The sequence below is a fragment of the Mandrillus leucophaeus genome, unplaced genomic scaffold (genome assembly GCF_000951045.1).
Source record: "Mandrillus leucophaeus isolate KB7577 unplaced genomic scaffold, Mleu.le_1.0 Scaffold566, whole genome shotgun sequence".
NCBI lineage: Eukaryota > Metazoa > Chordata > Mammalia > Primates > Cercopithecidae > Mandrillus > Mandrillus leucophaeus.
The window spans coordinates 780,791-806,184 of NW_012106097.1; the positions used below are offsets into that span (position 1 = coordinate 780,791).

The 25,394-nt window shown below is 38.8% G+C and overlaps 1 protein-coding gene across 1 annotated transcript in view; it reads left to right on the forward strand.

The window, feature by feature from the left end:
• Positions 1–4,179: 4,179 nt before the first annotated feature.
• Positions 4,180–25,394, forward strand: part of PLD1 (phospholipase D1, phosphatidylcholine-specific) — a 175,302-nt gene continuing 154,087 nt past the window's right edge. The window contains exon 1 of the mRNA XM_011998296.1: positions 4,180–4,362. The gene's annotated coding sequence lies outside the window, so the exon portion shown is untranslated. The remainder of the gene's footprint in view (positions 4,363–25,394) is intronic.

Here is a 25,394-nt window from a genome sequence, read left to right on the forward strand (position 1 = left end):
ATTTATTTACTTATTTTGAGACAGAGTGTCTCTCTCGTCCAGGCTAGAGTGCAGTGGCACAATCTCTGCTCACTGCAACCTCTGCCTGCTGAGTTCAAGCAATTGTCTCGCCTCAGCCTCCTGAGTAGCTGGGATTATAGGCGTGCACCACCACGCCCGGCTAATTTTTGTATTTTTAGTAGAGATAGGGTTTCACCATGTTGTCCAGGCTGGTCTTGAAGCCCTGACCTCAGGTGATCTGCCCCTCTCGGCCTCCCAAAGTGTTGGGATTACAGACGTGAGCCACCGTTCTGGGCTCTTTCCCCTTTTAAATCAGATGTTCTTTACTTTTACTTGTGCCATGGTACCTCTTTGATATTCTAATTAAGCTAATGAATCACTCTACAGACTGTTTATTCTGTAAAATTAAACATATAAAATTAAAATGCATAGGATTACAAAGGAAACCAATTATATTGACATAAAGTTATCAATATGCAAAGAAGTAAATTTGTCATATTGTGATACCTGTCCTTTATTAAAATGCATTACTTACCAGTATCTAGTGACAGGTCTAATAACTACTGTAATTTTGAAATAGTGATGAGTGGAAATGATACTTTGAGATATTGCAATAACTAATGTGATATGAAAATATCTTTGCTGTCTACGAAAATATCTTTGATGTCAAAGAAAATATCTTTGATGACAAGTTACAGAAGGAAATGATAATTTTAGTTAGAAGTTAGTAAAAATAAAAATAAAATTTTTTATCAACAGCCTGAATTCTGTCTGACACCCTTAGCCTTGCCTTAAATTTCACCCTTTCTTGTTATGCTGTGCATTTTCCAGGGACAAACTCTGTGTTCCACTGTCCCCCAGCTGCAGCTGCTCCTTCACTGTCAGTGACTCCTAAATGTACACCTCTGCTGTCTAGGCAGAGAACTGAAGCGCCTGGCCTGCATCTCCTGGGACATGCTGAATATCCTCCCTGAATGGCTCAGAGGACCTCAAACCCAGCCTCCTTCAGCAAACTCCTTGGCTTGAGCATCTCCCCACCCTGCTCCCAGCAGCCTGCCCTTCCTCCTTGTCCCTAGCTCTGTGAATGGCATTAGCAACCACCACGTGGCTCCAGCCCTGAGCTGGCTTGACAAGGGAGCCAGTGAGCATGTTGCTGCAGGGGTTGCTGTGCAAGACTCCTTGATACAGTTTATGAAAGTACAAACTTGTATGTTTTACAGCACTGGCCGCTGCTTGCCTTTACCTGGGATGTCTAAATTTCTACTCACTGAACAAAGCCTCATTCTTCCTTTTCAACATGCATATCTGGACACTTTCTGGTTTAGCATCCCTTGGTGATGCCTCTTTGCTCCCTGATGCGACATAAGAGGACTTTACCTTCCTCATAGCGTTTTCTTCTGCTGGTCCCTCAGCCTTACTAAGGCCCCTGCAGGCAGTCCCTCCGATATCCCCCACGGCATTTACCCCTTTGCTTTGGCAGACTGAGTGAGTGCCCTCTCCCTGGGGACCCTTTCCCTTCCATGTTGCCTCCAGGTCTCAGTTCTGTGGCCACTTCTCTGAAAAGACTTTTTGAGGACCATTCACAGTGTTGTTTTTATCCACTGTCTCCCCGCCCTTGCATTTGACCAGGGCCTTGGCAGGGTTTAAATGGTACGCACTCAGGAAGAAAGAGTTATTAAAGTACATGGTTAGGAGCACCGACCTGGATTCTAATCCCAGCTCTGTCTCTAACTGTGTGATCTTGGCAGTGTACTTACTAGCCTTTGGACGCCTCAGTTTTCTCATCTGTAAAACTGGTATAATAATAGAGTGGTAAGGTTTAAATGAGTTGGTACTTATAAAGCACTTTAGAACCAAGCTTGGCTCATCGTAAGAGCTTAAATAATAGCTATCCTTATTCATTTTAGTTTTTTGTTCGTTTGTTTTGTTTTGTTTTGTTTTGTTTTTTTGAGACAGAGTCTCGCTCTGTCGCCCAGGCTGGAGTGCAATGGCACGATCTCGGCTCACTGCAACCTTGGCCTCCCGGGTTCAAGTGATTCTCCTGCCTTAGCCTCCTGAGTAGCTGGGATTATAGATGTGCGCCACCACACCCAGCTAATTTTTGTATTTTTAGTAGAGACGGGGTTTAGACAGGGTTTCACCATGTTCGTCAGGCTGGTCTGGGGTTCCTGACTCATGATTGGCCTGCCTTGGCCTCCCAAAGTGCTGGGCTTACAGGCATGAGCCCCTGCACCTGGCCTCATTTTAGTTTTAGTAATACAGCTTGGGCTCATTTAAAAGTCATATCCTGCTATAGTCTTATTATTGCTTTATTAAAGAATGTAGTGTAATTTGGTGCCTATGACTTAACTTTTCTTCGTCTTCATTAATGTTAATATTAGACATTCATTTTAGATGAATTTATATGTGGCAAAAGGAAATAAATTTTTACTGAAAGATAAGAGAAATTCTGGGAATACAGACATACAGACTGATGGAGACACAGCCCCACCAGTAGTTTATCTAGCTGAGTTGGGGATTTATTCATATTTCTTCCATTTCAAAGATTGTGTTGGTCTCCCAGGAGTATTTTGTGAAGCTCTTTGTGCAGAGGAGAGATCAATATTATTTATCAGAGGATTTCCTTGGGCATGCAAATTATCATATATGTTTGCAAACCAGATCTATGTAAAAGAGATGGTTTTGAATCTAATTGCATTTTTTGCATGAGCATTTTATATCCTCTAGAAATATATCACAATTGTGTGGAAAAATTTAACATTTAACAACATATTGTATGTGACATTAATGTGCTCGCATAGCTGATCCTTCCCTGTTTTTCTTCCAACATCAAAGTAGTAACGCTTCCCCTGAGGTTTGTTCAGCTCGTCCAGCCTTCTCTTGGTTTTGCCAGCAGGTGGGGCACTAGCTCCTTTTAAAGTCATCGGCCACATGTCTTGAGGCTCGTTTTCTTTTCTTCCAGAGGTGGAGGGGATTGTCTTGCCGCGTCACTCTGAAGTGACCCCATGAGATCCTGTTGAGCCGTGACCCGGGAGTGGGTAGAGGAGGTGGGAAAGGTGTGTGTTAGATCTAAAATAGTCTCCAGGATTTTCATGCCTGGATTTGCTGAGCTAATGGCTTGTATTTCACAGGTTTTGAGTCACTTGAATTTTACCAGTAATTCATGTAAATCAGTTTGGCAACAGGTGAATCACATTTTGCTTGGCATATGTGGTCCAATCTTATGGTTTAGGAGAAACAATAAAACTCAGAAACTTTGATCATTATGTTAAAATAAGTCTTATTTAAACAAAATACAAATCATGGCAACAAGCCATTAGAATTAAAACTGTTCTTGGAGTTGAGTTCTAGGGGAAATATGTATACTGTGAGCACATTGTGTAAAAAGCTGAGCATAGATTCTTCTTCTTTCTTAAGCAATATGCTAGAACATTACTGACTCTGTTTTAAGATCTAACTGCTTTAAGGAATTGATTGACTACATTTTTCTAGAATGAAACATAAATTTCTTACTTTGAAATCTTAGTGAGTGGTATTAAGTTCCATTTTAAAAGGCAGCTTAAAGATCCGTGTTAAAAGACATGTCTTAGCTTATACATCTATTCTAAATGTAGGTGGTGAAACTGAATTATAAGAATGTTTTTAAGATTTATAGACACTAAGTCAGAATCAGAAGTTAGAAGGTTCTTTGACAAATTTTCCTGTTGAACTTATGTTAATCATTGGATTTGATGAAGTTTTTAAACTTATTCAATGATATCTGAAAATAGTAATAGTATCTACATTGGATTCTCAGAAATGATAACTTCATATGTCCCTCTTATGCAATGTGAAATTACAGTGCTATCTGTTCCATAACTGCCACCCAACTTGTACAATATAAAAATCATTTCATGGCCCTAATGGAGGACAGACTGTATTCCCTTGTTTAAAGTAAATGAGTCACTTTAATGCAGTGTCTGAGGGGAGAGAAGGGAGTAAGAGTTCCCTTTGTTTAAGTTTGTGTTATGGTTTTCTTGGGCAGCAAGTACGAAAGTGCAGCCCGAAGCTGTAGCTCATTCTGTATGTGGGTTTTATTTCTCACAGCAGTCTGGTGTCTATTTAACATACGGGGAGTGGTTTCAAGTTCATTACTAAAGCTTATAGGTTAAAGTGCTTTGTGGGCTTGGCTATGACTGAAGTCGCCTTGAGGGAGTCAGCCAAAACTGGGCTTGGGAACAGGAAGGCTTTCCCTGTTTATTTGGATTCTCAGGGTAGTCAATTTTGCCACCTCTTGGCTTTCAGCTGCTTTGGAGATTGGTTTCATAGCAAGGATTCTTTCCTTAAAGTGATATGGAGCAACTATTTTCACAGGGGCACCAGGTTAGTAAATAACTTTTTGCACTTTCTGCTGCATGTGTCAGATTTTCTTTCTGAGCTCGTGGTGTGATGATAGGACAAACTGGGTTGCTGCGTTCTTTTAGAAAATAATGTGAGTTCGTTTATCCTGCAGAGGTTTAGGGGGTTATGTTTCTCCTTATAATATATGCATTGTTTACCCATATTAAATACAATGGGAAGCCAAGAGGAAATGACATATTCATATCTGTGTTGGATTTGCAATCCAGAAGTCTAGTTAGTAAATATCAGCCCCCACCACTTTTTTTTTTTTTTTTTTGAGACAGGACGTTGCTCTGTCACCAAGGCTGGAGTACAGTTGAATCATCATGGCTCACTATAGTCTCAACATCTTGGGCTCAAGCGATCCTCCCACCTCAACCTCCTGAATAGCTGGGATTACAGGTGCATGCCACCACACCCAGCTAATTTTTTTTTTGTACTTTTTATAGAGACCAGGTTTTGCCATGTTGCCCAGGCTGGTCTCCAACTCTAGGGCTCAAGCGATTCGCCTGCCTTGTCCTCCCAAAGTGCTGGGATTACAGGCATGAGCTACCTTGCCCAGCCCAGTTCCTTTCTTATCATTACTTTGTGTCCTCGCACTAGACTTTCTAGGTATAAATATGATTTTATATGCAGTTGATTTTATTTTTTGAAACATTAAGTAGCGGGGAGTTGTGCCCCAGTTGGGGTTGTCCTCCCTCACCACACTGGTGCATGCCTGTCTGATGCACGGTTTTTCCTCGGGCCTACTCCTTGGAGTTACAGTGAACCAGAATATCATTTTAATTTTTCTCTTTGAAAAGTCTGGCACTTTTCTGGAACGCCTCATAAAATACTGGCATAAGATTTGATTCAGGCAGAATGTACAGGTGGATTAAGCCCCACTGAATTTTGTCTTCAGTTTTGCTGTTTTTATTCTCAAGTGATTCTTCAGAATACAAGATTACCCTAGGATTAAAGAACAGCTGTAAAAATGGAGTGTGACTTGTAAAACATAAAAGTATAGTTAATAGTAATTAAGAAATTAAGTCAATATAATCAAGCACAGAGGAAAACATTGTCTTCCTTAATCTCATTAATTTAAAGATCTAAAGAGCAATTCTGCCTTTGTTAATTTGCCACCAAAGCAATCTGGCATGAAATTGTTCTATAGGAATAGTTCAATTTGGTGTTTTAAAGTTTGCAACACTTTATGAAATAGAGTCTCTCGCGCTCATGTTATTTTAAGGATGCTTTAGTTCAGGGTAATGTACTAGTGTTTTAAAATATGCTAATATGCTTCTGTTATTGCCATTTTATTCTCCTTTTTTCCCCACTGGGAAATACAGTGTATTAGAAAGGGTCTGTTCTTTCATGTTCTTCTCTGCTTAAAGAAAATTGAGGGGGAAGGGAGACAGAAATAGGTAATTAAAAAAGATCTTTGAGGTGATATGCCACACTTTAAGGATCCCTTTCCCATCAGTGCTAAGTTGAAGTTATAATGTTATGGCTGCATGCCATTTCGGGATTACAAAATTGACTGTATTTTATACCCCCTAAGACACAATTGTACAGCTGTGTTATTGTCCCTGCCTCTGTAGATATTTTCTTTAACAGTAAGTTTATTACATCATTTTAGCTTCCCCAAAGTGCAAAGATTGCTATGACTTTGCTAAGTTTTATATATATGCCATACATATGCTATGACTACACATATGTGCTGTTGTGCAATTATTAATTATTAAATGATATTAAATTTTAAGGAACGACTTGTCTACCTGATTGTAGCTGCCTGATGATTTTAGAGAGAAATATTAAGACATATTACTCATTGATTACTTGTTTGTGCTTGACGGGTACAGATAAAGATCTTTCAAACTTACATGAAACTCATTTGTAACTCGTAGATCTCAGTTTCTGTGTTCCCAAGTGCTTCATAGCTTTTCATCTCAGATGGCAACAAAGCAAAGACCCCTGATTAGAAACAAAAATAATGTGGCAAAGGATTAGATAAGAGGGAAACTCCCTAAAAACCAGATTTTAGGGTTTTCCCAGAGAATATACACATTAAAATGTTTCCTCCAAACGTGGGAGAAAAAAAACAAAGGACTACAGTAGAGAGTTCAAAATCTGTACATTTGGGATAAAGTATCTAAGCAAACCTTAGATTATTCCTGATTCTAGGTTTGGAACACACATTGCATTTGTGTTCTCATTCTGCTGGACTGGCTTAATTTTGTTATATATTTGTTATATTTTGGCTAATAAGAGATGGGTATTTGCCTCATAACATACCATCTAATTTTAAGCTGAGTTTTGTGCTAATTAATTGTTATCCAACATGCTTTTTTGTGGATATTCAAAGTGATTTAGATGTCTCACACATCTCAGATGGTTTATGAACCTAACTATGACCCAGAAGGATGCAATGCCAATTTTCTTATAAAATGAATCTGAGTTTCAAAGCTGGAGATAAATTCTTAGGCAAACTTTTTTAACTTGAATTGGCTACGCCCCAAACGTTGAGCAAGTTGCATGGCAGTAGAAGATCAGGACTCTGAGGAAATAACTGAGGAACTAGGTGTAGCAGTGGTATTAGAGATGAATTTTCTGACTGTCGAACCTTGATAGATTTTCACCAGATGGACCAGTTCCGTTCACAGCCCAGATCACTCCTTGTTCTTGCGTGATCACACATAGTCTTGATCTTTGCAGCATATGGTTTGGGAGGTGCAGGCTTTTGATTTGCAGTTTATAGCCTTGTCAGCTTCAAGTAAGGACTAAAATGAACTGTGCCACATCTGCCTTTTCCAAGAACCATCCTCCTGGTTCTTGCCCCCTCAAGAACCAGGTGCTTGTGTGCACATAGGTCTTATGGTTGTGTATCAGGAAATGTGGAAGATTATGATACCACCCACCCCAGAAATTCACTACTTTAGTAATGTCAGTAAATACTGAACTTCCCAGAGGAATTGCAAAAGCTGAGGACAGAGTATACTCCTGGAGCTGATCTGACCACGGAGGTCCCCAGTTGCCTGTTTCATTCCAAAGAACCCAATTTAAGTTTGACCTGGGATTTCCGGGGTCGTCGTACTACCCTAGTAGTAGTAATAGTCATAGCAGAAGTGGTAGAATAGTGGTAATAATAATAATGAACACAAAAGACATTTCCTAAGTGCAGTCACTATTCTAAGCCCTGCCCCACCTCCTTTTTTTTTTTTTTTTTTTTTGAGGCAGAGTCTCACTCTGTTACCCAGGCTGGAGGGCATTGTCACGATCACTGCTCACTGCAACCTCAAACTCTTGGTCTTAAATCAGCCTCCCACCTTGGCTTCCCAAAATGCTGGGATTACAGGCATAAACCATGTAAACAAAATGCTGGGATTACAGGCATGAGCCATGTCAACAAAATGCTGAGATTACAGGCATGAGCCATGTAAACAAAATGCTGGGATTACAGGCATAAGCCATGTAAACAAAACGCTGGGATTATAGGCATGAGCCATGTTAACATGCCCGGCCTGTTCTAAGCCTTTTCCTTAATGCTCACAACAACCTTAAGTGGTTGATTTTCTTTATTATCTCCATTTTACAGTTGAGGAAACTATCCAAGAAAGTTAGATTGACCCACGTCAGAGCAACTAGTAAGCAGCAGTGACAGTGTTGTGCATCAGAAGGTGCTGTGGAGGGGGAAAAACTGAAAATATAATCCAATATTAGAAAAATATAAGAAAAAAATACAACCGAATACATTTTGGATTGTATTATATCCGATATAATCCAGTATTTGTTATTGAGAAGCAACCATGTAGATACTGACATCTGTGCTGCTCTTCATTCTGAAGATGCTCCGTTGACCTACTGTCAACCAGCAGGGCAAGCCATTTGTATCCTTTCTCCACTTGGGTTGGTAAGCTTGTGTTCTGCTTTCTCACCTACACTGCTCATGACCAGTGGCAAGAACCTGGTGACCAATGGCAGGATATAGAGGTTGCCCATGGCCTGTAAATGAGACCAGTACTGGCCAGGCCACATGGAGAATAGCCCACTGCATTGAATACTGTCTTTTAACTATTTAAGCTACTCTTGGGATTTTAGAGACTTTTTAAGGCTAAAATAATAAAACCACTAAAGCTAGGAACTTGGATTTTCTGATTGTTTAGCTTTAATTTGGCCTGTATGAGTGTCCTCTTTATTTCTGCCCAGTATGACTTCCTGCTAGTAATCAAAGCTCTGGTTATTTTGTCAGTCTTGAAGGTTTTCTTAAGCTTAGTGGATAACCGAGATTATGAGACATGTATTTTTTTTAAGAGACATAAATGTGCATTTGAAAAATATTGGGCAAATAACTTCTACACAATTTGACTAAAATTTAAACATGTGAAAAAAAAAGTTGGAACCTTTAACAACATAGAACAAGATAGCCCAGCCAGATTAAGGAGCTAACTTAAAAGAAAGAAAAGAAACCAAACAATAAGAATTCTGATCTTTGAACGGGTAAGTACTTTCTCTTCCCAAAATCAATAGAGGAAATCACAAAAGGAAAAAGTCCATAGATTTAAATTTTCTAGGTAGGAGTATAGAAGCTTTAAGTATAAAAATGTTAATCGAAACTTTATTTATTACCATGAAAAGTTGCAAATAATAAAAACATAGAGTAGCAGAAGAAAATTGCATGATGGACCACCACAATTTTATTTATGGAAAATTGTAATAGGAGGAAATGGTGATGATAGATCTTTAAGTTAAAATAATGGATATTAAACTATCTCTCCATCATACATCTGAATGTGTTTAAAATATACCTCTCTATGTGTGTTATGCTTCCAGAGACAATAGAAAGGACGATCTCCTTAAGTTAATAGAGATTTAGGGGTTATTTTGAAGGTGGGATTTCTGATGATTTATATTTTCTTCTTATACTTTTCTACATATTGGTATTTTTAAACATGATTACTTTATATTCATTTAGAAAAGGGAAAAACTATTCATGGAGAAAAAAAATGAGACTATACCAACATTTAATAATAGAAATAGTAGACTAACATCACTCTTAATCTATTTAAGGTAATGGCTCTAAGATTGATTTTAATTTCCTCAAAGTTTTATATATTTAAAGTTTTCTTAAATAATAATTTATTACTTTTATAATAAAAATTAAAATAGATTAGAAGTGACAGGTTAGAGTTGAGATGAAATGAATTTTTGTAAAGGACAGGATCATTTTACTTTGGAGACCAATTATATTGCTGCCCTTATACATCATGTTAGGAAACATACCTTTTTGACTTTTCTGTGTCAGACTTAAAATTTTAATTAGGTTTTTATAGCTAATTAAATTATGAGGTAGATACTTTATTTAATAAAGGATATGGAGGAAGTTCACATAAATACTTGAAACATCAGTCCAGGAAAGATTCTTTGAGGGATTTTCAATATATCCAGATGTCTGAATAACACTTCTTTGGTCTAAATGCAGTTGATAATGTCATGAAAGAGACAAGTCAGCATACCAAGACAATCCTTAGAAGGGATGATTTGACTGGAATGCTGAAGACAGAAGAAAACCTTAGAGTAGCTGACTTCATTCTTCCCCATCCTCAATTTACAGATCAAGTCACTGAAACCCAAAATTATTGAGTCCTCAAGGCTACAAGGTCGTAATAGACTCAAATGGAGGCTTTTGGGGTCCTTTGATTCCCCCTCTGCTGTTCTTTATAATATTCTGCTCGTTTTCACGCACTTTAGTAATGATGAATGAAATTTTATTTCCATTTCTCCTAGGTTGGTAAAAACTAAAAACTAACACCATTCAGAACTTAACTAATGATGTTTGAAAAAGAGGCGGTAGGCTGGTAACTGCTTCCTAGGAAGACCTACCAACTTCACTAGCATGCTCATTACTTTCATCATTGTTGTTGGAACATTTTGTTCTTGGGTACAAGCTTACTTTACACACATCTGGTTTCTATGTTTGTTCTGGAAGACAGCAGCCACATGGAGTGACTAGAGAACACTTGATACTGAGCTCTGGAAATCGTTTTTTAACAGCTTTATTGATATTGTATAATTTACAGATCATAAAGTTAGGCCCTTTAAAGTATACAATTCATTGGTTTTTCTAGTATCTACAGAGTTGTGTGACCATAACTATAGTTCATTTTTTGAACATTTTCATCACTCCAAAAGGAAACTTTGTATCCATCCTCTCTACCTCCCTCTTTTCCTCCCCTAGCTTTAGGCAGTTTTTCTTTCTTCCTTCCTCTCTCTCTCTTTCTTTCTTTCTTTCTTTCTTTCTTTCTTTCTCTCTTTCTCTCTTTCTCTCTTTCTCTCTTTCTCTCTCTCTTTCTCTCTTTCTTCTTTCTTTCTTGATTTGCCCATTTTGAACATCTCATATGAATGGAATCATACAATATGTGAGAATCCTTAAAATTTTGATTTGATTTTCAAAGAAGATGTAGACAAATATGACCTGGTTACTCTGCAGGCCCCATCTTCCCAACAGTGTCCTGAGTGTGAGATTAAGACCAAATGAACTCTGTCAGTGCTGTCAACTATTTTATTAGATTAAATGACTTGTTTTTGGCCTCTGGAGTGTCTAACTCTTTAACTTTTCAAAGTTAAAGAAAAGTGGCCGGGCGCGGTGGCTCACACCTGTAATCCCAGCACTTTGGGAGGCCGAGGTGGGCGGATCATGAGGTCAGGAGATTGAGACCATCCTGGCTAACACAGTGAAACCCAGTCTCTGTTAAAAACACAAAAAATTATCCGGGTGTGGTGGCGGGCACCTGTAGTCCCAGCTTCTGGGGAGGCTAAGGCAGGAGAATGGCGTGAACCCGGGAGGTGAAGCTTGCAGTGAGCCGAGATCATGCCACTGCGCTCCAGCCTGGGCGACGGAGTGAGACTCAGTCTCAATAAAAAAAAGAAAAGAAAAGTAAAGAAAAGAAAAGTACATACTCATTAGTGTAAGTCTGTTGTAGGCCATGTTGCAAAATTACTGGGTTAGACCATTGCTTATTAGTTGTGACCTTGTGCAAATTACTTGACTTCTCTAAGACTCAACTTCCTTACCTATAAAATGGGGATAATAATTGTACTTACCTTAGATGGTTCCTGTAAGAATTAAATGAAATAATGCATATAAAAAGCTTATCATAATGCCTGATACATTATAAGTGTTAAATGAATATTAGTGATTATTATGTGTCATTGAAAATAAACTGTAGACCGGGCACAGTGGCTCATGCCTATAATCACAGCACTGTGGGAGCCTAGGCAAGAGGATCACTTGAGCCCAGGAGTACTAACACAATTATGAGTGTGAAGGCATCACACTCACACTGGTGTATGAGACTTTGCCATAGATGGCAATTTGGTGTGGTATGGTGCTGGAACTCAGAGTGTGAGAATGAGTTCACCATCTCACAATATGAATAGCTACTATTTGTACATATCATGAGCACTTACTATGAGCTAAGTTAGAATCCAAAATGACTCCAAAACTATGTAATCAGGTTGTAAAATTGCTTACTTAAGGCAACCAGTTTTCTTGTTAATAGTTCTGTTTTACAGAATGTTCTCACACATGTTAAACTGAAATTTACACTCTTGTAGCTGCCCCCTCACCCTCCCAAGTCTTGTAATATCTTCTACATGGAGAATCAAATGCCTGATCAGCTAGTTCTTCAGATATCTGAAAATAATGGTCATGACCCTCACTTACCTCACTTTCTTGCTCAGACATCCAGAGATACATATATTGTTCCTTAGATTACACAGTCCAACCCACCATACCCCTTCCTCTTTCCTGGAATGGGCTTTCCACTCACATGAGCTCATAAGTGGTCTTCAAGGTTCCTGTCCAGGGTGCTTTACCAGTGGCAACCTTCCCCAACGCCCAGATGTTGAGCAGCTCCTCCTCTGGGATACGCCCAGATGTTGAGCAGCTCCTCCTCCTGCTATACTTCTGTTCACATTCCTGAGAATTTGCTGTGTCCTTCCCCGGCCTGTGAGCCCCTGAGGGAGAGCTCTGTTTATCTTTGTGTTCCTAAACCCCATCCCGGCCCCTGACACTTAGTAGCTTCTCAATACAGTGGAAGAGGAACTTCATCTTACTTCATGTGGATACCTAACTATATCTGGTTTTAGAGAGGTTGCACTATAAGAACCTCTCTAAAGTTTTTGGATATAAAATGCATAGACAAACCTTGATTAACTTAGGACAGAAGAAGATAACCAAAAAGCCTATGGCTTCTCCTAGACCAAAAGTAGCACCATCTGGGGAATAAGACTGTGAAGCCCTTTCACTTGGTTACTGCACCGTTCAATTTCACTTGGTAAAAGTGTCCACTAATATCCTGATGTGAGTAAGGTGCTTGTCTGTTGGACAAGGTTGATACCCACCACCTTTGCTCAGAGAAATGTAAATAAAATGATTGTAACATTTTACATATGGTTGAATGACAAAGTTCACAGTAAACTTAATACCAGTGTTCAAATGAATGCTGATAAGAAGATACAGTCCAAAGTTACGTTTCTGTATTAATCTGAGACCTTTGCAGTTTTCATGGAGTATATATAGAGATTTTTTCTGAATGTGTGGATAGAGGGTTAATTTAAGAAAAAGTGTGTTAACTGGGGAAACAAAGAGGCTGGCCTGCATCTAAAGGAAAGAAAGTGGGTCTCACCAAGGGTTTGTTGTGATTCATAAAAACTGGTCCGCATCTTAAATGGATTAATTATGGGCCCAACTGGAACATTCTACACAGAATGAGCCCAGATGCTGGTCATTTTTTCTGGGAGTCTCAGGACTTACCACGTGCCTGCTCTGAGCACCAGACTTAATACTTTCCCACTCTGTAAATCCTAGGAAACACTGCTTCTTGATGCCTGAGTTTGAATTTGCCAGGTTTCTCCATCCAACTTGAGTCTGCCATCCTTATGCATAGTAACAGCACCAGACACCCCAGTAAAACCATCTTCTTCCCCTTGCTTTTTACTGGTTTTGCTCTGGTGGAGGTCTGGCCTAGGTCTGAAGGAGGAGGAGTCAGGTGTGGAATTCTGAAGTTGAGGTAGATGCCAGGGTGCGTTTTCTGAGACCAAGAAGGAGGCTCTTCTGGGGAGTGCTGGCTCCGGGGAACTCAGGGACTGACGGAGCATCTCCTTTTTTAGGAAGCACTGCATTTTCAAAGGTCTTTTAACTGTTGGATGGCTTGATGTATTAGAAAGTTAGTAACTTGCCATGGTCTGTAGAAGGAGGGATCCAGACCCTGCTTTGCCTGACTATAGAGTGTGTTCCTACCACTTGCTCTGCTCCCTCCCAAGTAGCCCTGCCGTGAAGTTGGCTGATCCAAAATTCCCAGGGCTTTCTCACAAGGATAGCTGCTAGTCCAGGCAACTGCCAGCCTATACATGTATGTGTGTGTTTAAGCTTCAATGAGGATGTATACATTTATCTTATTAAATTTTGTCTCTTTTGTTTAGCAAGGAACAACTTTGTGTGTCCCTTTCCCCATTTTTTTGCAGTGTGATTACCAGATCAAAAAGTATAAATGCTTTTGTTGCTCTTCAACTATCCTACTACATTTTCCCGAGAATGGTGTCTCCATTAGCAATGCCACCAGCAAGTGAGTGCTTCAGCACAATTGTTACTAGCTTTTAATACAATCCATTACTGGTTTCATTTGGGCTGGGAACTTGGGTCTCTTGTGGAAAACTCATGCATGTGATTCTCCCCTGGAGTTCCTCAGCTCCCCCTTAAACCCCCATCCTAGGCTGACTCAGGCTGGTGAGTTACCCTGCCAGGTGCTCCCTTGGTAATTAACATGTGTCTTCAGGTCGTAGTGGCCTCTGGACTCTGCCTTGAGTCAGACACCTTGGGGCTGCACTGCCCCAGACTTTGCTCTGCTTCCCTCCCATCCTCTGACTTTGAGCATGCTCACTTCCTTCCTCTTCTGTCATTGTAAAATCCTGGGTTATTTCAGGCAGTTTGTAGAAATTCTCTGAAACTAGAGGATGTCTCATGACAGTAACAGAATAAGAGCGTTGAGAATTAAAAGCAATTCTTTTTATAGAACCACAGTGGTTGAAGGAGAGATGTCTTGCAAACTTTCTAGAAGATAATACCTAGATGATTAATTAGCAAGAAATCCATTCTAATTATTCTAGTTATCACTAGATGAAGGCAGGGAAAGTGACAGCAGAAAGTGTGAAGAATGTATAATTGAAGGCATTAAGGAAAAGAACCCATCTACTAGATTTTAAATCACAAAAAGGAAAAAACTTAATAAAAGAAAGAATTTCTACCTGTATACTGTGTCATTCTTTTAGTTCTAGGAAGTATAGATTTGTAAAAAATGTAATTAAAATAATAAATGTAATTTATTTTTAAAATGGGAATAAAGAAAAAAGTCAAATATACATCTTGGCTTCTACTAAAACCTCCTTTCATTATTTGCATGACTTTTATAGGTGGAGTTATTAGGGTTCAATAACCCTATCTTGACCCTTTTGTAACAACAATGAAATACCAGTCTTGCGTTTGCAAGCAAAATAGCAGAGCTTTGCCTTTGGGGAAGCAAGAGAAATGACAGTAACCAAAGGGGACAGTAAGACTGTTCTGTTAGAACATCAGTATTGGGTTTTTGTTAAGAAAAGAAGTAAAACAGCAAGTTGCCAGACAAGCTAATTGCTAAGCAAAATGTAGATTGAATACTGGGCAAGATTTAAAAAACATCTTTGAATAAGTAAATATTAACTAAACAATTAGCAACAGATTTGATTATGCTACATGAAACAAAATGGTATGAGTATAAACACAAAGCCACGTACATACACAAACATGTAAAATATCTTTAATTTTCAGGAATGGAATTCTCTAGCTTTTCTAGTATCAGGAAACTAGAAGGTTCCCTTTTCTTCTTTTTCTCCCTTTTCCGCTCCCCACATTTCCCTTTCTGTTCTTCTACTGCTACCTACTTACCCGCTAAGCATCAAGTTACTAGTATGAGGGCACAGGGTCGAGAGAATGTATTCTGGAATTAAATTAGAAGAAGAAAATTCTATAGAATTTCTCTTTCAAAGAATAAGTGTAAAATTATCTTTCTTGAATGAAAGAAAAAAAAATCAGTATCTTCAGTAATTAATACTAAAAATTAGTATCTTCAGTATCTGGACATCATCAAAATATATCTTCCTTTCATTATTTGCATGACTTTTATAGGGGAAGTTGTTCAGCAAAATGAACTCTCTTGTGAGAGGACAGCTACTGTCCTGCACCTCTCAACCAAAAATGCAGGCCACCTTCTGCCTGAATAAGGCAGGCCACTTAAAAAGAAAACCATAAACCTTACTGAAAAAAACTCATTTAAATCCAGTTTAAGCTTGTTTGTTAGCTTTAGTGTTGTATATGTGCTTAAATAATTGTATTAATATTTAAAAGGAAAAAGTGACCTCGACAGGAAGGAACTGCTGGATTGTGAAGGAAGGTAGTAATATCATACACATGTTGAATTTTATCAGTCCACAGGGCAGCTCTACTCTGCCTGATGAGTGATTCAGTATTTGCCAAAGACTTAATGTATTTTTATTTGCTACATGATATATGCTTCTAAAGACAGGTTTGGAAATTTCAGAGAGGAGTAGAATGATAGATGCCCTCCCCATAGACTCAGTTATTGCTTCTGTCATCAGTTCTCTGGGGATCTTCATAGGTCCTTTAAAAATATCCATATGCCACTATCCAGGAGAAGGAAGGTCCTGAGACAGTCATAGCCAGCTGGTTTTGTTCTCTCTAGGCACAACGCTTCTGTCATGTTTTCCTTCTTGGACATTCTTTCCTCCTATCATGAAGGAAGTGTTTTACTTTGGAGCTAGTCTAAACCAGTGTCTCGGAAGCTGATGTGCATATGGCTCACTTGGATGTCTTGTTAAAATACAGATTCTGTGTCCGGAGTGTGGCCAAGGTTCTGCATTTCCAACAAGCTCCTGGGTGATGCCTAGGAGGCTAGTCTATGGACCACACTCTCAGTAGCAAGGATCTCTAGGTTTTAATTGTCAACAATCCCAGAGAGACAGATGGTGGGGAAAGGTGAGCAATAAAACAGAGATTAAATGGAGGAGCAACATTTGTTCGTTGATCACTCTGATGACTTTGGCCAGTGTCCAGTTAAGTTCAGATAGGCAGCAGTGCACATTGATTAAGAACTTGGGCCCTGCAGTCATCTTCCTGCCACCCACCAGCTGAGTCACGTGAGCACGTGACCAATCTCTCTAAACCTCAGTTTCTGAAGTTAAGACACGCAAATAATATGAAAATTTACATTTTAGGGTTACTGTGATGATTAAGTAATATAATGTACATACTGAATAAGTGCTTGCTAACTGTTAGCTATTAGTAGTAAGAATCCAGGAAGCATTTATTGAACACCTACCACATGCCTGGCATGTTAAGGTAGGGATGGAAAGATTAAAAGCCAGCTCTTTAATTTCAGAGGAGATTTAATTGGTTTATTTGAGAGTCCTCGGAGTTGAGGTAAGATCTAAAACTTTTGACTCCAGGGCCAGTGCCCTTTTAGTCCACATGCTCATTGCCTATTTCTTACATTGAGTAGCTATACGGAAACAAAGGTGGTTTCAGACCAGCTTTAATTCAGTAAAATCCATGTGCTGAATCATAGTGAACTGAACATGTTCTGACTTTTAAGACCAAGTGATTTACATTTAGTTCCTATGTTTGAGCAAGGTATCTCTGAGGATAGAAATTAAAGGGCAGGTTTTTGTTTTGTTTTGTTTCGTTTCGTTTCTTTATCAGCTGAAAGTTTTTCTTGGGCAACTAGAACTGAATGATATCAAAGGCAGGTATAATCAATGTTTATTCTGGTGAATCAAATTCTGAGCATATACTTGCCTTCCACTTTTGGCATCTATCTTCTGAAAGTGAAATCCTGAAAGTGATTTCAAAAGGACTCTGTTTTTACTTGAGCTAACTTCTTTTTCTAATAGAGACTAAAAAATTTGCACCCTGTGTCTTTTCCAACAATTGCCCAGCATGAGTATGTGTGTGTGCCTTTGAGGAGCTGGGTATTCCTGCTTTGTGTCCATCTTTTGTACATTTTTTTGGAACCCTGCCTTAAAAGGAAATGATCACTGACCCAGAATTTCTCTTTTCTTTATCTAATTGTTTTTTCTAGTTATTGAGTCTTTCATACTTTTTCTGAACTTACAATAGTTTTCTTTGTGACACATACTTTGGTAGTTTTTTAAATACGATAATAGATCCCAGTATGATTTCTGTGTTTGTGAAAACATAATTATCTCACTGAGGAAAGTCTTCAGAAAGAAACAATGGAATTAAAGTAATATTCAATATAGACGTTGTTAGATTGCTTTCTTTTAGTGTTTTGACAGTGTCTTTTCCCCTTTTCTTTTTGGGTATAAGCAATTTGTCTATTTTTGTTATAAGAAATGTAAAAATGATTTTTGCCTCTGGTTTTTCTACGATGGGATCAAGGAAAATTCCCTGCCCTTTCTTTGAACATTGATTGATTTTTACAACTCTGGTTATTATTATTCCTATGCCATTGCTGATTTTTAAAAAATCTTTATTGGGATATAATTTATAAACCATGAAATTCACCCATTGAAAGTGAACAATTCAAGGTTTTTAGTATATCGACGGAGTTGTCTTTGCAGATTTTTGCTAGCACGTTATTCCCTTCTCTTTCTACTATGTATGCTTAAACTCCTCTGTATTCACATTTCTTTAATGAATTTTGCCACTATTTATAGTTCTGGGCAGATGTAAGTATGGTAACAATGACTTTTTAACATCTACTAACTTAGGACACATCCTGATTACATCGCACGTTTTTATTCACTTTATATTAATGCCATTTTAATGGTGAATCAATAATCTGTCAACTATGCCTACGCATTCTTAAACCTGGCATGTTCTTCACTACCCCTTCCATCCTTTCTTCCACCTAAACCTCACTGTAGACACACATCCAGTTTAGCTTGTTTACCTTAAATATTGCATTGTTTCTTAAATGTGACAGACAGAATTCTGGTGGTCCCATTAAGGCACTACTTTACAGCTGAAACTCATCTGGAAATCATTGTTCCCTGTAGCAGCTTTATAAAGAGAGCTGGTTTTCTGTTTAGCAGAATATAAATTTGTGATAAAATACCGTAGTTTAGCCGGGTAATTAAAAATAACCAAGTAAAAGTGAGTTACTTATCCTGTGAAATCATATTTGGGGCAGCCCAAACTTATTTTTATGGAAGACTTTTTAACTCTAGGACAACAGCATCAAGACCACTCTGGGGGAAGGGGGTGTAAAGAGATAAAGTTGTAAATGCCTTGACATCACTTACCTTGTACTGTATGTCCAGGTGCACTGCACCTTTTTCACTTCTTCAAACATGTCATGGTTATGGAGTTAAAATATGGTCAGATGGGAGAGATATTTAGAATTTGGCTGGATTTATTAATTGATTGGATATAGAGAGTTAGGAAAGAGAATTGCTAAGGATGAGTTCCAGAATTCTGGTTTGTGCAGCTGGGTAGATGATGTTTCCAATTTTTTTCAGGAAGAAAACATAGAAAGAGGGAGTGTTTTGTGGTTAGAAGATGGTGAATTCTGTTTTGAGCATATTGAGATGCTCTATGGAATCACCCAGTGGGGAAGTTCCTAGGCGGTTACATAGACAGGTCTGAAGATCAGGACAAGGATTGCAGCTGGAAACAGTTACTGAGAGTCCAGTAGATGCTAGTGATGGGCAATACAGAGTTGGCCTCTCTCTTTAGGGAGCTCCCAGTTTTTTAGGGGAGGCAGAAGCCAAGAGGAAAGGAATGTACTCAACAGTGGTATCCCTGAGTAAAGGAGACATCAGCATGTATTTTAACCATCCATTACAGTGGATGAGATCACCCTGGGAAATGTGTAGAGTAAGAAAGAATAATCCCAGGACCCTGAAGAATATTAGCATGTAAATTTTGAGCACAAGAAGAACAGCATCAAAGAAGACTCCATCTCAGTTGGCAGAGAGGGAGGAGGAAAACTGGAGGAGTGTGAGAACATGGAAGCCGAGGAAAGAGACCCTCAGGAAGGATGCAGTCAAGGGTTGTGCAACAGAAAGATTAAGTGAGATAAGATTGGGGAAATGTCCTTCAGATTATGGAATATGCAAGTGGTTATGAACTTTGGAGACAGCTGTTTGGTGGAGTGTACAAATGGAGGCCAGTGACAGCAAGTTAAAGAAGGAGGAGTGATAAACTAGAAGGAGCAAGTAGACAACTTTCTTAGGAAGTTGACTTTGAAAAGAGGGTGAGAGACATAGCTGGAAAGCCCCATGAATGCCAGTCTGCGTAGTTGAGTGCTTTTTATCCAGCCGTGTTTAGAAGCCTTGGGATAAGTGCCAAGAAGGCAGATAGTTGGTGTGGCCCAGGGTTGAATTTTTCCAGAAGACTGCAAAAGAAGGACATACGAGCAGAGATTTTTGGGCAAGCAAATAGTCAGAGATGGACTGCATGCTCTCAGTTGGATGAACAGGGGTGTGAGGTCTAGAAGGAGCTGGTGGCGAGTTAACACCTTATCGGAGATAGAGTAGTAGCTGAGTCTCAAGGGTGACCTTGGATAAAAGTTGCCTGCACAGCTGTCTCACCAGATAGGATGGAGATTTCCTGGTTTTAATAAGGAGTGAGTCACAAGGCAAATCTCTGGTCATTTTGTCATAAACCCTACATTTGAGAAGTTTTGCCACCTGGAAGAAAGATGTAATATCACTAGTATTTATGTTCATCCATCACACTGGAGGACAATGGAAGTGTTATCTCTATTGTTCTGGTTGTATTATTTCCTTTTCTAGCTGTACTTCTTTTGTTAAAATTAGCCAGAATTGACTTATCTTCAATTCTAATACGTAGTTTGGTTAGACACAAGGTGAGAAGATTGGTTTCGAGATACGAGATTTTGATGAGGAGAGTTTATGGAGAATTATATACATCTGAATATGAAGGCAGTAATTTACAGGAAATGGAAAAAGCAGAGAACGTGAAGTTGAGAGTTCAGGACTGAGTCTCAGACCAACAGTTTTACAGTATGACCTTAATCACTTTGAGTTATTGCTTCTTCAATGAAAAGAAGGTTAAAAATAATAGTTTCCCCTGTAGGATTGTTAGGAAAATGAAGATGTATGTGTACAGAATGCTTTGTAATCCAGAAAGCATTACACACATGTTCTTTGTGCTGCCCAAATTGTGAGCAGTTCTAAGTCTTGTTCGTATTCATTCATTCTCATTCGATTCATTCAGAAACAGTGACTGGGAACCCAATAGACACCAGTGACTCAGGATTTAGAGACAGCATCTCCCTTCAGAAAACTCAGTCTTCCAGAGGAGTCAGAGACCAAGTGGAAAGGAATGTACTCAATGGACTCACTTGGATGCTATAGAAATACTGAGAAAAAAGGCACCTAAACCAGCCTGGGCTGTCAGGGGAAGCTTTCTGGAAGGGGTGACACCTGATATGAGTCCCAATGGATGATAGGAATCAGTCAGGCAAAGATAGGGTTGGAGGAAGGCAAAGCTGCAGAGGGAGCAACCTATTGGAAGGCTGAGGTTGGAGAGCATGGAGCATGTTTTTTTCAGTCCAGCTGAGCAGGGAAACCTAACACAAAAACCTTGACTATGAGTCACAGCAAGAGAGAAGCAGTAGAAGGGAACATATGTGTAATTGAGATACTTGAGAATGTTTTAAGTGGTAATAGGGGAAAGCCACAGGATCAGGAGAAGTTGATGAGGGAGTTGACTGATGAAATAATGAGAGGAGCGTTGGAAACAAGCAAAGGTGGGAGATAGGACACGCAGAGGAGGGGCCTTCTTCCAATGTTTTGGTGGGCTGGCAAGGAGTCAAAATCACAAATAAGGTGAGGGACATTGAGAGATTCTGCCCTTAAAGCCTCCCTTGTCATGGTAAAGTGAAATTCATGAGGTTATTTTATATTCCCAGTGCCTAGCATGGTGCTCAGCACATAGTAGGTGTTCAATAAATATCCATTGAGTGAACTATTGTCATCCTGAGAAGCTGCTTAAGAAGCCCCGCAAAACAGCTGCACTGGAAAGCAAGGTAGCTTATCAATCTGGCTGGTGCACACTGACTCTCTTTCCAGTTCATCAAAGTTTGGCAGCCTGCCTTTTAACTTGCCATTTCTTGTTAGTATTGATGCAACCCATTTGCTTCTGACCCTTGGGAATGTCGCAGGAGTCAGGTGTCCCGAGAATATCTCTATTCCTTAGAGATATTCTATTCCTTAGAGATATCCTATGCATAGGAGCAGTGGTTAAACAAAGACCAAACTAGTTCTTTACCAGTGAGGCTGGCAGCCTGTCCACACCTGTTGAGCAGTCTGACTGCAGCTCAGACAAAAGCAGTTTATCCTGCCTGTCTGGTTGTCTTTCTTACACATTTCAGACATGGTTCAAAGCTGCATTATAAAGGAAGAATCCATCCCTGAAACAGACTTGTATGGGCAAGCAGGGTGCAACAGAGGTGTAAGTTCTAGTCTCATCAATCCTTTATCTGTATGATTCTGAGCCTCTCTCTTCTCAGTGCATTGAAGAGGTTGGACCAAATGAATGCCTAGATCATCATGTGTGCCAGGCATTACAGATCAGGTTTTTTATTCATTGGTTTCTTCAGTCTAAAAATTGTATGCTTAGTTCTTACTCAATGTAATTCAATTCAATTCAAAACCTGTTTGGTGCCACCAAATATGTGCACCATACAGGTTTTGAATTGAATTGAATTGCATTAATTTCTATTCTTTCTAAGACACATACACACACATAGTAAAATACTGCCCATCAGTTATATAATTCACTTCCCTCATTTAATTCATTTCTTCTCAACAAATACTAAAGATATGAGAGAGATCAGATTTGATTTCTTTCAGAGAGGGCAAGATGTTAAAGCCTCTGAAGTATGGGGTGAGAAGAACTCGGAGGTGTATGCAGGCTCAGAGAAAGTAGGCTGTGATCACAGATTAATGTTTGCCATGGAGATGCAACTGGGAAGGCTGGCCACAGGTTTCATTTATTGTTATTCTGAGTTCTCAAGGAGCTTACAGCTCAGCAAGAGGGAAAGAGCTGCAAATAGATAACTTTGGTTTAGCCAGAAAAAATGTCAGATTTGTATGATAGAGACCACAGAAATAAAAATGCACTGAGTCCCTTTTGGACTCCTTGCTAACGGCGTTCTCCTCCCTCCTGTCTTGCTAAATGTTACCATTCTTCTAAAGTTATTGTGTATCATTTCCTCAATTAGTTTTTATGTCATACTTCTATATATTTATCCATAGACAACATACAGGATTGTTCTATGTTTTTAAATCCCAAACAAAAACTGTAAGCCGGATTTTTCCCATCAAACTTTGTATTGACATTTATTCATGTTGATACATGTAGTTCTAATGCACTTATTTTCTCTGCTGTATAGCATTCCATTTGAAACATTCATTTGCCTATTCTGTGGTAGATGGATATTTTCAGTTGTCTAATTTTCTTTATTGTGAATAGTGCTTTAGTGCCCATTTGAATATATGTCTTCTCATACCATAGGGGAGTATTTCTGTGAACATATTTCTGTGAACTTATGGGAAGCATTGCTGGCCAGTAGGTTCCATCATCTTCAAGTTTACTAGATATCATGATATAGATATGAAATTATTATTATTTTTTTCTTTGAGACAGAGTCTTGCTCTGTTGCCCAGGTTGGAGTGCAGTGGCGCGATCTCTGCTCACTGCAAGCTCCGCCTCCCGGGTTCACGCCATTCTCCCGCCTCAGCCTCCCGAGGAGTAGCTGGGACTACAGGCGCCCGCCACCACGCCCGGCTAATTTTTTTGTATTTTTAGTAGAGACGGAGTTTCACCGTGTTAGCCAGGATGGTCTCGATCTCCTGATCTCGTGATCCGTCCGCCTTAGCTTCCCAAAGTGCTGGGATTACAGGCGTGAGCCACCGCGCCCGGCCCATTCTTCTATATTTTATTTCAAATGTTTACATGTTTGTAGTTCATGTTTAGGTTTTTAATCCTAAAAACATTTGTTATTCACATTTGGGACTATAATATGGAAACTATTCTTATTGGAGCTTTGAAGTAGAGAACTAATTTTATTTTATATTTCTCTGAATTGCCAATAGTTTCAGCATCATGTATTAAACAGTTTATTTTTCTCCATTATTTTTTTCATTCCACTTCTGTCAGATGCCAAGAACTCATATTTGAATAGGTTTGTTTGGGGGGGTCCCTATTTGGTATAGTTCATCTATTTCTGTGCCAATAATGTACAATTTTATTTTTTTCAGGTTTGTAATAATTATTGATCTATCTGATAGGGCAAGTCTTATCTACTTATTATAATTTTTCTGTTACAGATTCGAGGATCATATTGTCAGGTTCTGTGAGAAATTCTTAGGAATTTGAATCAGTAGATTTCCTTTGAGGAAAAGCAACCTTTATTTACTAATTCAATACCACATTTATTGAGCTTTAGGATGTTGTTTCAATCTTACGGCCTCCATTTATTTCTGATAAGAAGTTCATCGTCGTTAGTATGGTTCTCCTGAACACAAGTTATTTTTCTCTGGCTGCTTTTAAAATTTAGTTTTTTCTTTACGTGACAGCAGCTTGACTTTAATGTACCTAGGTGTCATTTTCTTTGTATTTATTCCTGTTTGGGATGCACTGAACTTCGTCAACCTGTACATTTATTTCTTTCACCAAATTTAGTGAATTTTTTAATCATTATTTCTTTAAACATTTTTTTTCTGCCTCATTTTCTCTCTTACCCTATCTTTCTGGGATTCAAATTATATGCTTGTTAGATTTTTAAAATATTATCACATAAAATACTGAAGCTTTGTTCATTTTTTTAAAAAAATCTTTTTTCCCCTCTGTCTGTCCTTCAAATTGGATAATTTCTGTTGTTCTGTATTCAGGTTCACTGACCCTTTCTTCTGTCATTGCTATTCTGCTGTTAAGCCCATCCTGCAAATTTTTTCTTTTCTCTGGTGAGATTTTCTAGTTATTCGTTCACTGAAACCATATTTTCCTTTACATCTTTGAGCATTATTATAATAGTTGTTTTAAATAATCCTTCTCAGCTAATTTCAACATGTCAGGCTTGGTCTCTACTCTTCACAATGGATCACATCTTTCTGTGTCTTCTATGTGTAATAGTTTTAGGTGACATTGTGACTGGCATGTTGTAGAGACTCTGGATTCCTTTATACTTCTTTCCAGAGTTTGGATTTTTTGTTGAGTTTAGTTTTGTTTTACAGTCATTTAACTTGCCTGGACTCAAACTCCAGACCCCATCTGTCCTGTGGTGAGCAGCAGCAGAAATATCTGTGAAAGTCATTTTCGTACTAGCTGCGTAGCTTTGGAATGTATCCCATGCCTACATAGTTCAAGCGTCAGCCTATGCAAAATTTGGGGTTGTCTCCCCCTCTGTGGCTCTCTCCTTTCTAGGATTTCTGGCCTCACTTTTCAGCTGCTGTGATAGCTGTGAAGTTTGTTCTTTGGTTCTTCAAGCCAGAAATCTATGGACTTTCTATCCGAGCTTTAGTCACTCAAGTTGACATGGTCTGGGACCAGCCCTTGGACAAAAACAATGCTGTTTCTTTCTTCCGAATATAGGTTTCCTTCCAGTTTCTGCTTGATTTTGGTTGTTTTTCAAGCAAGTTATGTATATATATGTATACACACACACACACACTATATATATATAGTGTATATATAGAGTAGTTTTATATATATTACAGAATGTGTAGTTGTTATCTGTGGGATGGTAAATCTAATAAAAGTAATACCTCTATTACTGAAACTAGACATTGTGATCTTGGATAATTTTTATATACAGTTTTTCATTTTGTAGTTATCACAGTTCCATGTAGTTTCTTCCCAGGGATGCTGGGTGTGGTTATTTAGTCCCTTTTAAAGAGGCAGTGTAGCTCTTTGTAGCTCTGGGTTTTTT